Genomic DNA, 14,923 nt, shown 5'->3' with positions numbered 1-14,923 from the left:
ATGCAGAACTGTAATAAATAAAGAGATGCATAGCTCTGATAAAAAGAGATGCAGAGCTGTGATAATGAGATGTAGGGCAGTGATAGATTTGTGGAGCTGTGATAAATAGATGCAGAGTAGTGATAAAGATATGCAGAGCAGTGATAGAGATGCGGAGCTGTGATTAAGAGATGCAGAGCTGTGATACATAAAGCGATGCATAGCTGTGATTATGAGATGCAGAGCTGAGATAAAGAGATGCAGGCAGTGATAAATAAAGATGCAGAGCTGTGATAAAGATGTGGAGCTGTGACAAAGAGATAGAGAGCTGTGATAAATAGATACAGAGCTGTAATAAACAAAGAGATGCATAGCTGTGATAAAGAGATGCAGAGCTGTGATAAAGAGATGCAGAGCTCTGAAATAGATTTGCAGAATTCTGATAAATAAAGAGATACAGAGCTGTGATAAAGATATGTAGGGCAGTGATAGAGATGCAGAGCTGTGATAAAGTGATGCAGAACTGTAATAAATAAAGAGATGCATTGCTGTGATAAAGAGATGCAGAACTGTGATAAAGAGATGCAGAGCAGTGATAAAGATATGTAGGGCAGTGATAGAGATGCAGAGCTGTGATAATGAGATGCAGAGCTATAATAAAGAGATGCAGAGCTGTGAAATAGATATGTAGAATTCTGATAAATAAAGATGCAGAGTTATGCTATATAGATTGAGAGCACTGATAAAGATATGTAGGGCAGTGACAAAGATGCGGAGCTGTTATAAAGAGATGCAGAGCTGTTATAAATAAAGAGATGCAGAGCTGTGATGAAGAGATGCAGAGCAATGATAAAGATGTGTAGGGCAGTGATAGAGATGCGGAGATGTGATAAAGAGATGCAGAGCTGTGATAAAGAGATGCAGGGCTGTGATAAAGAAAGAGATGCATAGCTGTGATAAAAAGAGATGCAGAGCTGTGAAATAGATTTGCAGAATTCTGATAAATAAAGAGATACAGAGCTGTGATAAAGATATGTAGGGCAGTGATAGAGATGCAGAACTGTGATAAAGTGATGCAGAACTGTAATAAATAAAGAGATGCATTGCTCTGATAAAAAGAGATGCAGAGCTGTGATAAAGAGATGTAGGGCAGTGATAGATTTGTGGAGCTGTGATAAAGAGATGCAGAATTGTGATAAATAGATGCAGATTAGTGATAAAGATATGCAGGGCAGTGATAGAGATGCAGAGCTGTGATTAAGAGATGCAGAGCTGTGATACATAAAGCGATGCATAGCTGTGATAATGAGATGCAGAGCTGAGATAAAGAGATGCAGGCAGTGATAAATAAAGATGCAGAGCTGTGATAAAGATGTGGAGCTGTGACAAAGAGATAGAGAGCTGTGATAAATAGATACAGAGCTGTAATAAACAAACAGATGCATAGCTGTGATAAAGAGATGCAGAGCTGTGATAAAGAGATGCAGAGCTCTGAAATAGATTTGCAGAATTCTGATAAATAAAGAGATAAAGAGCTGTGATAAAGATATGTAGGCAGTGAAAGAGATGCAGAGCTGTGATAAAGTGATGCAGAACTGTAGTAAATAAAGAGATGCATTGCTGTGATAAAGAGATACAGAACTGTGATAAAGAGATGCAGAGCAGTGATAAAGATATGTAGGGCAGTGATAGAGATGCAAAGCTGTGATAATGAGATGCAAGGCTGTGATAAAGAGATGCAGAGCTGTGAAATAGATATGTAGAATTCTAATAAATAAAGATACAGAGTTATGCTATAGAGATGCAGAGCACTGATAAAGATATGTAGGGCAGTGACAAAGATGATGAGCTGTTATAAAGAGATGCAGAGCTGTTATAAATAAAGAGATGCAGAGCAGTGATGAAGAGATGCAGAGCAATGATAAAGATATGTAAGGCAGTGATAGAGATGCAGAGCTGTGATAAAGTGATGCAGAACTGTAATAAATAAAGAGATGCATAGCTGTGATAAAGAGATGCAGAACTGTGATAAAGAGATGCAGAGCAGTGATAAAGATATTTAGGGCAGTGATAGAGATGCAGAGCTGTGATAATGAGATGCAGAGCAGTGATAAAGAGATGCAGAACTGTGATAAAGAGATATAGGGCAGTGATAGAGATGCAGAGCTGTGATAAAGAGATGCAGAGCTGTGATAAAGAGATGCAGAGCTGTAATAAATAAAGAGATGCATAGCTATGATAATAAGATGCATAGCTGTGATAAAGATATACAGAGCTAGGATAAAGATATGTAGGGCAGTGATAGAGATGCAGAGCTGTAATAAAGATATACAGAGATGTAATAAATAAAGAGATGTATAACTGTGATAAATAAATAGATACAAAGCTGTAATAAATAAAGAGATACAGAGCTGTGATAAAGATATACAGAGATGTAATAAATAAAGAGATGTATAACTGTGATAAATAAATAGATACAAAGCTGTAATAAATAAAGAGATACAGAGCTGTGATAAAGATATGTAGGGCAGTAATAGAGATGCGGAGCTGTGATAAAGATATACAGAGCTGTAATAAATAAAGAGATGCATAGCTGTAATAACATGCAGAGCTGTGATAAAGAGATGCAGAGCAGTGAAAAATAAAGATGCAGAACTGTGATAAAAAGATGCAGAGCAGTGATAAAGATATGCAGGGCAGTGATAGAGATGCAGAGCTGTGATAATGAGATGCAGAGCAGTGATAAAGAGATGCAGAACTGTGATAAAGAGATATAGGGCAGTGATAGAGATGCAGAGCTGTGATAAAGAGATGCAGAGCTGTGATAAAGTAATGCAGGGCTGTGATAAAGAAAGAGATGCATAGCTGTGATAAAAAGAGATGCAGATCTGTGATAATGAGATGCAAAGCTGTGAAATAGCTTTGCAGAATTCTGATAAATAAAAAGATACAGAGCTGTGATAAAGATATGTAGGGCAGTGATAGAGATGCAGAGCTGTGATCAATAAAGATGCAGAGCTGTGATAAAGATATGTAGGGCAGTGATAGAGATGTGGAGCTGTGTTAAAGAGATGCAGAGCTGTGACACTTAAAACGATGCACAGCTGTGAAAATGAGATGCAGAGCTGAGATAAAGAGATGCAGAGCTGTGATAAATAAAGATGCAGAGCTGTGATAAAGATATGTAGGGCAGTGATAAAGATGTGGAGCTGTGACAAAGAGATAGAGAGCTGTGATAAAGAGATACAGAGCTGTAATAAACAAAGAGATGCAGAGCAGTAATAAATAAAGATGCAGAGCTCTGAAAGAAGATTTGCAGAATTCTGATAAATAAAGAGATACAGAGCTGTGATAAAGATATGTAAGGCAGTGATAGAGATGCAGAGCTGTGATAAAGTGATGCAGAACTGTAATAAATAAAGAGATGCATAGCTGTGATAAAGAGATGCAGAACTGTGATAAAGAGATGCAGAGCAGTGATAAAGATATTTAGGACAGTGATAGAGATGCAGAGCTGTGATAATGAGATGCAGAACTGTGATAAAGAGATGCAGAACTGTGATAAAGAGATATAGGGCAGTGATAGAGATGCAGAGCTGTGATAAAGAGATGCAGAGTTGTGATAAAGAGATGCAGGGCTGTGATAAAGAAAGAGATGCAGAGCTGTGATTAAGAGATGCAGAGCTGTGAAATAGATATGCAGAATTCTGATAAATAAAGATGCAGAGTTATGCTATGGAGATGCAGAGCACTGATAAAGATATGTAGGGCAGTGACAAAGATGTGGAGCTGTTATAAAGAGATGCAGAGCTGTAATAAATAAAGAGATGCATAGCTGTGATGAAGAGATGAAGAGCAGTGATAAAGATATGTAGGGCATTGATAGAGTTGCGTAGCTGTGATAAAGAGATGCAGAGTTGTGATGAAGAGATGCAGAACTGTGATAAAGCTATTCAGATTAGTGATAAATAAAGATGCAGAGCAGTGATAAAGATATGTAGGGCAGTGATAGAGATGCGGAGCTGTGATAAAGAGATGCAAGGCTGTGATAAAGAGAAGCAGAGCTGTGATAAAGATATATAGGGCAGTGATAGCGATGTGGAGCTGTGACAAAGAGATACAGAGCTGTAATAAATAAAGAGATGCGGAGCAGTGACAAAGAGATACAGAGCTGTAATAAATAAAGAGATGCAGAGCTGTGACAAAGAGATACAGAGCTGTAATAAATAAAGAGATGCAGAGCAGTGATAAAGAGATGCAGGGCTGTGATAAAGAGAAAAAGACCTCTGATAAGTTATGCAGGGCAGTGATAGCGATGCTGAGCTGTGATAAAGAGATATAGAGAGCTGCAATAAATAAAGAGAAGCATAGTTGTGATAATGAGATGCAGAGCTGAGATAAAAAGATGCAGAGCTGTGATAAAGAGATGCAGAGCAGTGATAAAGATATGTAGGGCAATGATAAAGATGTAGAGCTGTGATAATGACATACAGATCTGTGATAAAGAGATGCAGAGCTGTGATAAAGATATGTAGGGAGTGATAGAGATGTGGAGCTGTGATAAAGAGATGCAGAGCTGTAATAAATAAAGAGATGCATAGCTGTGATAATGAGATGCAGAGCTGAGTTAAAGAGATACAGACTTGTGATAAAGAGATGCAGAGCAGTGATAAATAAAGATGCAGAGCAGTGATAAAGATATGCATGGGGATGGAGTCAGGAACCAACGGTCTAAATACCAACAGTCATCTTCCCAACTGTCAAATTCCGGCAAGGTACTAATGACAGGCATTGAAATCCTGACGCCTGTCATTAGACCTATGCCTGGCACGGGCAGCTGTGAGTGGGGAGGCTTAGGTTTTAGGGCTCCTAGTATGATTTAGGAGTAGGCACACCCCCCCGGGACGGTTACGTTAAGGCTAGGCAAAGGGAGGGTTAGGCACCCCCGGGGGGAGGGTTAGGGTTAGGCTGTGGAAAAGGGGGGGTTAGGTTTAGGCACTTAGAGGGGGTTTACTGTTAGACACTTCGGGGGAGGTTAGGGTTAGGCAACCCTAAGGGTCGGTTAGGGTTAGGGGGGAAAATAGGGTTAGTTATACTTACCTAATTAGTGATTGGGATCTTCACCACTGCCAGGCTTCCTCTGTTGGGATTTGAACCGACAGCCAAGCACCTGGCGGTAATACTTACTACACCCATGCAGGGCAGTGATAGAGATGCAGAGCTGTGATAATGAGACGCAGAGCTGTAATAAAGAGAAGCAGAACTGTGATAAACAGATGCAGAGCAGTGGTACATAAGATGGAGAGCTGTGATAAAGAGATGCAGAGCTGTGATAAAGATATGTAGGGCAGTAATAGAGATGCGGAGCTGTGATAAACAGATACAGAGCTGTAATAAACAAAGAAACGCAGAATTGTGATAAAGAGGTGCAGAGCTGTGATAAAGAGATACAGAGCTGTAATAATTAAAGAGATGCAGAGCTGTGATAAAGATATGTAATGCAGTGATAGAGACGTGGAGCTAAGATGCAGAGCAGTAAAAAATAAAGAGATGCATACCTGTGATAATGAGATGCAGAGCTGAGATAAAGAGACACAGAACTGTGATAAAGAGATGTAGGGCAGTGATAGAGATGCGTAGCTGTGATAAAGAGATGCAGAGCTGTACTAAATAAAGAGATGCAGAGCTGTGATGAGATGCAGAGATGTACTAAATAAAGAGATGCAGAGCTGTGATGAGATGCAGAGATGTTATAAAGAGATGCAGAGAGAGCTGTGAAATAGAGATGCAGAACAGTGATAGAGATGCAGAGATACAGAGCTGTAATAAATAGATACATAATTGTGATAAAGAGATGCAGAGCTGTGATAAAGAGATACAGAGCTGTAATAAATAAAGAGATGCATAGCTGTGATAATGAGATGCAGAGCTGATAAAGAGATACAGAGCTGTGATAAAGACATGCAGAGCTGTCATAAAGAGATGCAGAGCAGTGATAAAGATATGTAGGGCAGTGATAGAGATGCGGAGCTGTGATTACGAGATGCAGAACGGTGATAAAGAGATGCAGAGCAGTGATAAATAAAGATTCAGAGCTGTGATAGACTTGTAGGGAAATGATAGAGATGTGGAGCTGTGATAAAGAGATACCTAGCTGTAATAAATAAAGAGATGCAGAGCTGTGATAAAGATATGCAGGGCAGTGACAGAGATGCGGAGCTGTGACGAAGAAATACAGAGCAGTAATAAATAAAGAGATGCATAGCTGTGATAAGGAGATGCAGAGCTGAGATAAAAGGAGACAGAGCTGTGATAAAGAGATGGAGAGCAGTGATAAATAAAAATGCAGAGCTGTGATAACGAGATGCAGAGCAGTGATAAAGATATGTAGGGCAGTGATAGAGATGCAGAGCAGTGATAAAGAGATGCAGAGCTTTAATAAATAAAGAGATACATAGCTGTGATAAAGAGTTGCAGAGCTGTGATAAGATATGTAAGGCAGTGATAGGGTTGCAGAACTGTGATTTTAGTTTTGGATCTGGATCCCCTCTGGTTTTGGATCTGGATTGGTTTTACCAAAACCTCACCTCCGTGTTTTGTTTTTCGGTTTTGGATCTGAATTTTTTCTTCAAATATCATAAAAACATCTAAAATCACATAAAATGGGCCTGTTTTTGTTCCTACAGTATTATTAACCTCAATAACATTTATTTCCAGTCATTTCCAATCAATTTTGACCACCTTACCATAATATTTTTTTATCTAGTTAAAGCCAAAAGGTTGCATACAGCTAGCTGGCTGACTAAGCTAAGCAACACAGTGGGCGGCACTAACATGTGGCAGTTCAGCTTCCAAGTTCCAACATGGATAAAGTGTGCTATACAGTGTGGGTTGGATACACCAATAGTGCACTTACTGTGACAGCAGTGTCCGCAGTGTGGGGAGCTTGCGGTGTCCTCAATGCGAGAGTGCCATTGGTGTCCTCAATGCAGAAGTGCCGTCAGTGTTGGCAGAGTGGGGGCCCTGGCAGTGTCCTGAGTGCATAGTACCGGCAGTGTCGGCAGAGCGGGGGTGCCAGCTGTATCCTCAGTGCAGGATGCTGACAGTGTCGGCTGTGCAGGGTTGCCCTCTGTGTGGGAGTAGCGACAGTGCGGGGTGGCTGAAGGAATCCTCAATACGTGGGGCAGTAGTGCAGGGGTGCATGTATAAAGGCTAGTATAAAGCCTGTATACACATATCAATCAATTTAGGGAGGCTAAAGCTGTATTTACCCCTCCGTGGTTACTGGGAAGCAGGGACGGAGACTGTTCCCGAGAGCATGACTGAGCATGCGCAGGGAACAAACAGAAGGGATTGTTTTCAGAATCCCAAAAACAATCCCTTCTGTAGCATCGCAGGGACAGCGTGTTACCACAACCGCTGTCCCTGCTAAAAATAATGCTGAATAGCTTACATATTTTATCATAATTTATAAAATATTGTGACGATGTTGCCCGATAATATTCTGGGCAACATCGTCACTGTTGCTGAATAGACCTCAAACAGATGCTGAGCAGTGATAAATTAAGATACAGAGCTGTGATGAGATGCAGAGCAGTGATAAAGATGTGGAGCTGTGATAATGAGATGCAGAGCTGTGATAAAGAGATGCAGAACTGATAAAGATATGTAGGGCAGTGATAAAGATATGTAGGGCAGTGATAAAGATGTGGAGCTGTGATAAAGACATGCAGAGCTGTGATAAAGATACGTAGGGCAGTGATAGAGATGCGGAGCTGTGATAAAGAGATACAGAGCTGTAATAAATAAAGAGATGCATAGCTATGATAATGAATGCAGAGCTGAGATAAGGAGATGCAGAGCTGTGATAATGAGATGCAGAGCAGAGATAAAGAGATGCAGAGCTGTGATAAAGAGATGCAGAGCAGTGATAAATAAAGATGCAGAGCTGTGATAAAGATATGTAGGGCAGTGATAAAGATGTGGAGCTGTGATAAAGAGATACAGAGCTGTGATAAAGAGATGCAGAGCTGTGATAAAGAGATGCAGAGCTGTGATAAAGATATGTAGGGCAGTGATAGAGATGCAGAGCTGTGATAATGAGATGCAGTGCAGAGATAAAAAGATGCAGAGCTGTGATAAAGAGATGCAGAGCAGTGATAAAGATATGTAGGGCGCTGATAAGAGTTGTGGAGCTGTGATAAAGAGATGCAGAGTAGTGATAAATAGATGCAGAGCAGTTATAAAGATATGAAGGACAGTGATAAAGATTAGGAGTTGTGATAAAGAGATGCAGAGCTGTAATAAATAAAGAGATGCATAGCTGTGATAATGAAAAGAATTTGTGGGGACCTTTTTCTTGCAGCGCAACAAATGGAGAGCTGCTCTTTCTAAGATTTTTGTCTACCTGGGACTTTGAAACAATGAGATAAAGAAAAATAAATCTAACAAGAGCGCTACCTTTAAGGAAAAAAGAGTGTCCAACTTATAGATTGTTATACAATGAATGAAAGTAGAAGTGTGATATGGTCTATGTTATTGTGTCTGGTATTGAGCATAACTCTATATAGTTTAGGTAAACATTATTTAATTGACACATAACATATAGACAAGAATTCATAAGACATATATACTACACATAACACATAAGAAACTTCATAAAAATCCAGCTCGGTGACTAAAATGTCAGGTGGCTGTTTTACCAGAGGGCTGAAAATATGGGCAAAGATGTCAAAACTGCAGAGAGGTATTCCGGATTCCTCAAATCTGTGAGTCCATTCCTATCAGCAAACTGGTTCCACAGCTGTATTCACTCTCCTATCAACGCGTTTCGGAACCCTGTGTTCCTTTATCAAGGCATGGAGATGTGTGTGATTCAGGCTTCCTTAAATACCCTTATAGATGGTCACTTCAATAAACTTTTCCTAAATGATCTGAATAAGGAACAGATGGAACGTAACCTGATGAATGGCAGAAGTTCCTTGGCTTGGTAGGCGCAATACACAGGAGCTCACAGGAACACAAGTCCCTAAACATAGCAGATACAGAGGTGTGATAAAGACATGCAGAGCTGTGATATAGCAAAGAGAAGCAGAGCTGTCATAAATGAGTGAGACTTATAAAAAAAACCCTATGAGGAGAGTCAGAGGGCCTGATTCAGAAGTGGATGCAAATACAGATGCGCTTTACATAACGTGGGAACCCTTTGTGACTCGGTAGCACCGAGTATCTTTTCGTGCAACTTTTTACCTTCAAATGCGTCTTATTCGCACAACAATGTTAATATTTAGCACAAGCAGCTTCTGCTGATTATAATGATATACAGCATGCCTATGTTCTGTGTGTGACTGCGGGAGTATCCGCATATGAAACGCTACGTTCCAGTGTTACAGCCGCTGATACTGTAACGTAGCGTTTTGCATGCAGATACACTCGCAGTCGCTCACAGAATATAAGTTTGCTGCATATCATTTTATTTATTCGCATCGCTGTGCGAATATGATGCATTTGAAAGTAAAAAGTCCTCTAGCTTTGTACTGAGACACTCACTGACTACTTCTCAAGTCTGTCGACTGTTTATGGGGATGTACCTGTGGATGCACAACGTTGGATAATTGATGATCTGAGCAACCCTATGGTCGCGCAGAATGCCATGGGAGCTGAGATGTCCGAAGCTGTTTTTACTGCATACAGAATCGCAGTGGCAAGCTTAGAAACTCCCCTGGAATGGTTGCAACATGCCTGCGTTTGGGCTGCCACTCCTCCATTACCTCCCACAAACACTCAGGGGTATATTTACTAAAGTGCAGGTTTTGAAAGTGGAGATTTTGCCCATAGCAACCAATCTGATTCTAATTAACATTTAACTAGCACCTTCTAGAAAATAATAGCTACAATCTGATTGGTTGCTATGGGCAATATCTGCACTTTAGTAAATTTACCCCTCAGTGTCAATTACACTGCATCCAAATTCAAAGTTTATGCATGCACAGTGCGACTCATATGCAAGCGCAGATCAATGATAATCTTTAAACTGCTAAAACATCAACATTGCACCTACCTCTGAATCAGGCCCGGAGTGAGAAACAGCTCCAAATTACACTTGTGGAGTGTAGTAACTGTATATGAGCTGAGTGTATTACTAGTGACATTGGGGGAGATGTATTAAGCCTTGGGGACATATTTATCATAATTCGGGAAATCAAAGAGATTTCCATGGGATAAATTTGCTATAGATCGCATTACTATTTACTTACTTATTGATGTATTGTGTCAGTCAAGAGGTGCCGACACAGTTCTTGTGAAAAAAAAGCTGTCCTGCTGAATAAATACCTGTGCGGAACAGATCCCCATTTTCGTCCACAGTAGGAGGCCAACTAGGGCCGTTTTTTTAAACCCAGGATTCGGAATTGAAAAAAACAAAATCCTGTGATTCCCGCGATTGACCTCATTCTAAAAAAATTGCCCCCGCCCAGCCTCCACAGTTACTTAAAGGGCGGCAGAGATTTTGTGTGGCGTGCAGGGCTCCCGGCTTTCAAAAATACCATCCAAAACGGGGGTAGTGGGTGGGACCCTCCAACCGAAGCTGCTCAGCGTGACCTCTGCCCTCACATCACGCTGCGCAGTGCAACCTGGGGGAAGGGGGATCCAGCAGCGTCTGAGCACTCTGCTGGAGGTGCTCAGCGCTGTCCAGCATGTAAAAATATACCTTTATGGCCATTTTTAGGCCAAAATCCCAGGATCTCGCCGATCCCATTCCCGGGATTGGCCACCCTATTCCACATATGTCTTCAGACCCTTGCACTGTAACTGTACATGTGCCAAAAGATGAACATTGGGCATTCACAGTAGTAGGATCATATAGATGCAGGAGGGAGCTGAGCTGACCATCAGTAATGATCGTTCCTGTGCAGTACAACCCCCGAATGTCAGCTGTGTGGGGCTGTGCAAGGATCCGTCTCATCAGTCTCCTTTCCCAGCACAGCAGGAGAAGGGGGGTGGGAGGTGCAAGGATCCCTCTCCTCTGTCTCCCTGCCGGGCACAGTAGGAGAGGGATCTGCAAAGATCTTTCTCCACAGCCACCCTTTTGGGCGGTATGCGTTCGGCATCCTGGATGCCGACACTCCTATTACCAGCACCAAAATCCTGACGCTGATCAGAAGCCCGACACCATCATCCCGACCGCCAGGAGGTTAGGTTTAGGGTGCTGGGTTAGGGTTATACACCAGGGGGAGGGTTAGGATTAGGCACCGGGGAGGGGGAAGTTAGGTTCAGGCACTAGGGAGAAAGGTTAAGGTTAGGCATCAAAGAGGGAGGTTTAGGGTAGGGAGAGGAGAAAGGTTAGCATACCGACCAACAAGTGTCGGAAAGGGATTCAAATCCCGACAGTGAATGCCCGATGGATGAAGATCCCGACTGGGGCAGGTAAGTACCCTAACCCTCCCCTGTCCCCCCCTAACCCTTCCTTAGTGGTGCCTAACCATAACCTCCCCTCTAGTACCTAACCTTAACCTTCCCTCCTAGGGGTGCCTAGGCCTAATCTCCCCCCCGCAAACCTAACCCTAACCCCTTTAGACTTCCTAATCCTAACCCTCCCCCTACCATGACTAACGCTAAGGGTGCCCAGGACTTACCTTCGTTCAGCCTGGCGTCCTCTGCGTTGCGGCGTCGGGATTAACATAGGTTAGGGATGTGCGCCGGACCACTTTGCCATATTTGGATTTGGTTCTAATTCGTCGTCCGGCTTTGGATTTGCCAAACTGCGGTGACTGGCTTTGGATTTGAATTGGGATTTTTTTACAAAAATTGACAAAAAAAGCTAAAATCACATAAATTGGTCTTTTTTTTCCTAGAGTATTATTAACCTCAATAACATTAATTTCCAGTCAATTTAGAACACCTCACAGCTTATAATATTGTTTTCAACATTATTGGCCAAAGGTTGCAGTGAGCTGACGGGTTACTAAGCGACAAAGCAACGTCACAGACACCACAGTATAAAGCACATCTATGACACATTGCCACACAGCAGTGGCAGAAATGAAAAGTAGTGCAATCTTATTCACATTACACCGTACATAGGGCCTGATTCAGAGCCGCTCGTAAGCGGACGCTCATTCGCTCCGAGCGATGTTCGCACATCTGCGCATGCGTATGGGTTTTAGTACGCATGCGCGAACCAGTCAGTGCGGCCAAAAATCGTGTGCTCGCAAAATAGCGAATGCCTGCTAATTTGAGTGACAGGATGAGGCGTTTGTGGGTGGTAACAGGGGAAGGTGCTTGAAAACGGCGAATGGAGATCCGAACGCAGGCGTGCCAAAATGGGCGATTTAAGGGTGTGCATAATTAACAAAGCAGCGTCATCGACCACGTCACTTGGTTGTTTCTTAGCCTGAACTGTTCGCATGATTGCGGTAGGAAAATCCAACCACAAGCACTGCGAGCAGTTCAGACGCCTTTTGATGTACTCGATTAATCAAATAAATAGCGGAGATGACGTAGGATGCGAGCGGCCAGGGGGCGGTTTTTACAAAAAAAGTCTGCATGTTTTGTTCGCTCGTTCACACATAGAGGCGTCAACAGACCGCAAAGAGCGAACGGTCAATTTAAATAGTCAGCCCCTTTTTCTGGACGAGCGAGCGCAAATAGCGTCCGGCTCTGAATCAGGCCCATAGTTCCCCTAATTCACATTACACCATAAAGTAGTGTCTCTTATTTATGTTACGACACACAGTATTGCCCCTTTTACGAAATGCCCACAGTAGTGACCCTTATACACAAAGCCCACAGTAGTAATGCCCCTTATACAATGCCCACAGTAGTGCCACTTAAACAATACCCACAGCAATAGTGTCCCTTACACAATGCCCCCAGCAGTGGTGTCCCTTACAGAATGCCCCCAGTAGTGGTGCCCCCTATGCAGTCACTTTAGTAGTAGTATGCCCCCCAGTAGTATGCCCCCCCCAGTAGTATGCCCAACATTAGCAGGCCCCCCCTGTAGTATGCCCCCATTAGCAGGCCCCCAGTAGTATGCCCCCCCCAGTAGTATGACCCCCATTAGCAGACCCCAGTAGTATGACCCCCAGTAATATGCCCCCATAAGCAGGCCCCCAGTAGTATGCCCCCCCAGTAGTATGCCCCCCATTAGCAGGCTCCCCCAGTAGTATGCCCCCCATAAGCAGGCCCCCAGTAGTATGTCCCCCCAGTAGTATGCCCCCCATAAGCAGGCCCCCAGTAGTATTCCCCCATTAGCAGGCCCCCAGTAGTATGCCCCATTAGCAGGCCCCCAACAGTAGGCCCCCCCAGTAGTAGGCCCCCCCATTAGCAGGCCCCCATACACACATAAAAAACAAAAATTACCTGTATCCCCGCTCCAGCCGCCGTCCGCTCTGCTGCCACGCGACGAGGAGGGAGCAGGAAGACGGAGCACCTGAGTGACTCTCATTGGCTGCTGTAACAAACACACAGCTTCAGCTGGTGGCTGTGTGTTTGTTCTGTGTAGGGCAGACCGCTATCACAGCAGTCTGCCCTACACTCGAGGAGCCCTGAGAATCCGACATCAGACGGCCACCTTTCGGCCCCGAATGGGGATCCGAGTCAGGCGGGGAACACCCGAACAGGGATCGGGTGGACTCGGATCCCCTATGTTCGGAGCGGTTCGGATTCCACAGAATCCGAACCGCTCATCTCTAACATAGGTGTCGGTATTTCGATGCCTATGTTAAATCCCTTGCCGGAATTTCGCCACGACACAGACACCACAGTATAAAGCACATCTATGACACATTGCCACACAGCAGTGGCAGAAATGAAAAGTAGTGCACCCACCCAGTGGGGTACGGCCAGAAGAATCACAGTACTTGTTTACAAAGTGGGCTACGGCCCAAGGATTCACAGTGTACAATCTTATTCACATTACACTGTACATAGTGCCCCTAATTCACATTACACCATAAAGTAGTGTCTCTTATTTATGTTACGACATACAGTAGTGCCCCTTTTACACAATGCCCACAGTAGTGACCCTTTTACACAATGCCCACAGTAGTGATCCTTATACACAAAGCCCACAGTAGTAATGCCCCTTATACAATGCCCACAGTAGTGCCACTTATACAATACCCACAGCAATAGTGTCCCTTACACAATGCCCCCAGCAGTAGTGTCCCTTACACAATGCCCCCAGTAGTGGTGCCCCCTATGCAGTCCCCTTAGTAGTAGGGCCCCCTATGCAGTGCCCCCAGTAGTAGTATGCCCCCCAGTAGTATGCCCCCCATTAGCAGGCCCCCCCAGTAGTATGCCCCCCAGTAGTATGCCCCCCCAGTAGTATGACCCCCATTAGCAGACCCCAGTAGTATGCCCTCCCAGTAGTATGCCCCCATAAGCAGGCCCCCAGTAGTATGCCCCCCATTAGCAGGCTCCCCCAGTAGTATGCCCCCCATAAGCAGGCCCCCAGTAGTATGCCCCCCCAGTAGTATGCCCCCCATAAGCAGGCCCCCAGTAGTATGCCCCCCCAGTAGTATGCCCCCATTAGCAGGCCCCCTAGTAGTATGCGCCCCCAGTAGTATGCCCCAGTAGTATGCCCCCATTAGCAGGCCCCCAACAGTAGGCCCCCCCAGTAGCAGGCCCCCATACACACATAAAAAAAATTACCTGTATCCCCGCTCCAGCTGCCGTCCGCTCTGCTGCCACGCGACCAGGAGGGAGCAGGAAGACGGAGCTCCTGAGTGAGCTCCAGCCGGCTTCCTCCGTGCAGCAGCCAATGAGAGTCTATGTGACTCTCATTGGCTGCTGTAACAAACACACAGCTGCCGCTGGTGGCTGTGTGTTTGTTCTGTGTAGGGCAGACCGCTATCACAGCGGTCTGCCCTACACTCGAGGAGCCCTGAGAATCCGACATCAGGCGCCCACAGTAGTAATGCCCCTTATACAATGCCCACAGTAG

This window comes from Taudactylus pleione, unplaced genomic scaffold (genome assembly GCF_031769625.1).
Source record: "Taudactylus pleione unplaced genomic scaffold, aTauple2 ptg001031l, whole genome shotgun sequence".
In the NCBI taxonomy this organism is placed as follows: Eukaryota; Metazoa; Chordata; class Amphibia; order Anura; family Myobatrachidae; genus Taudactylus; species Taudactylus pleione.
This window is presented reverse-complemented; position numbering follows the sequence as displayed.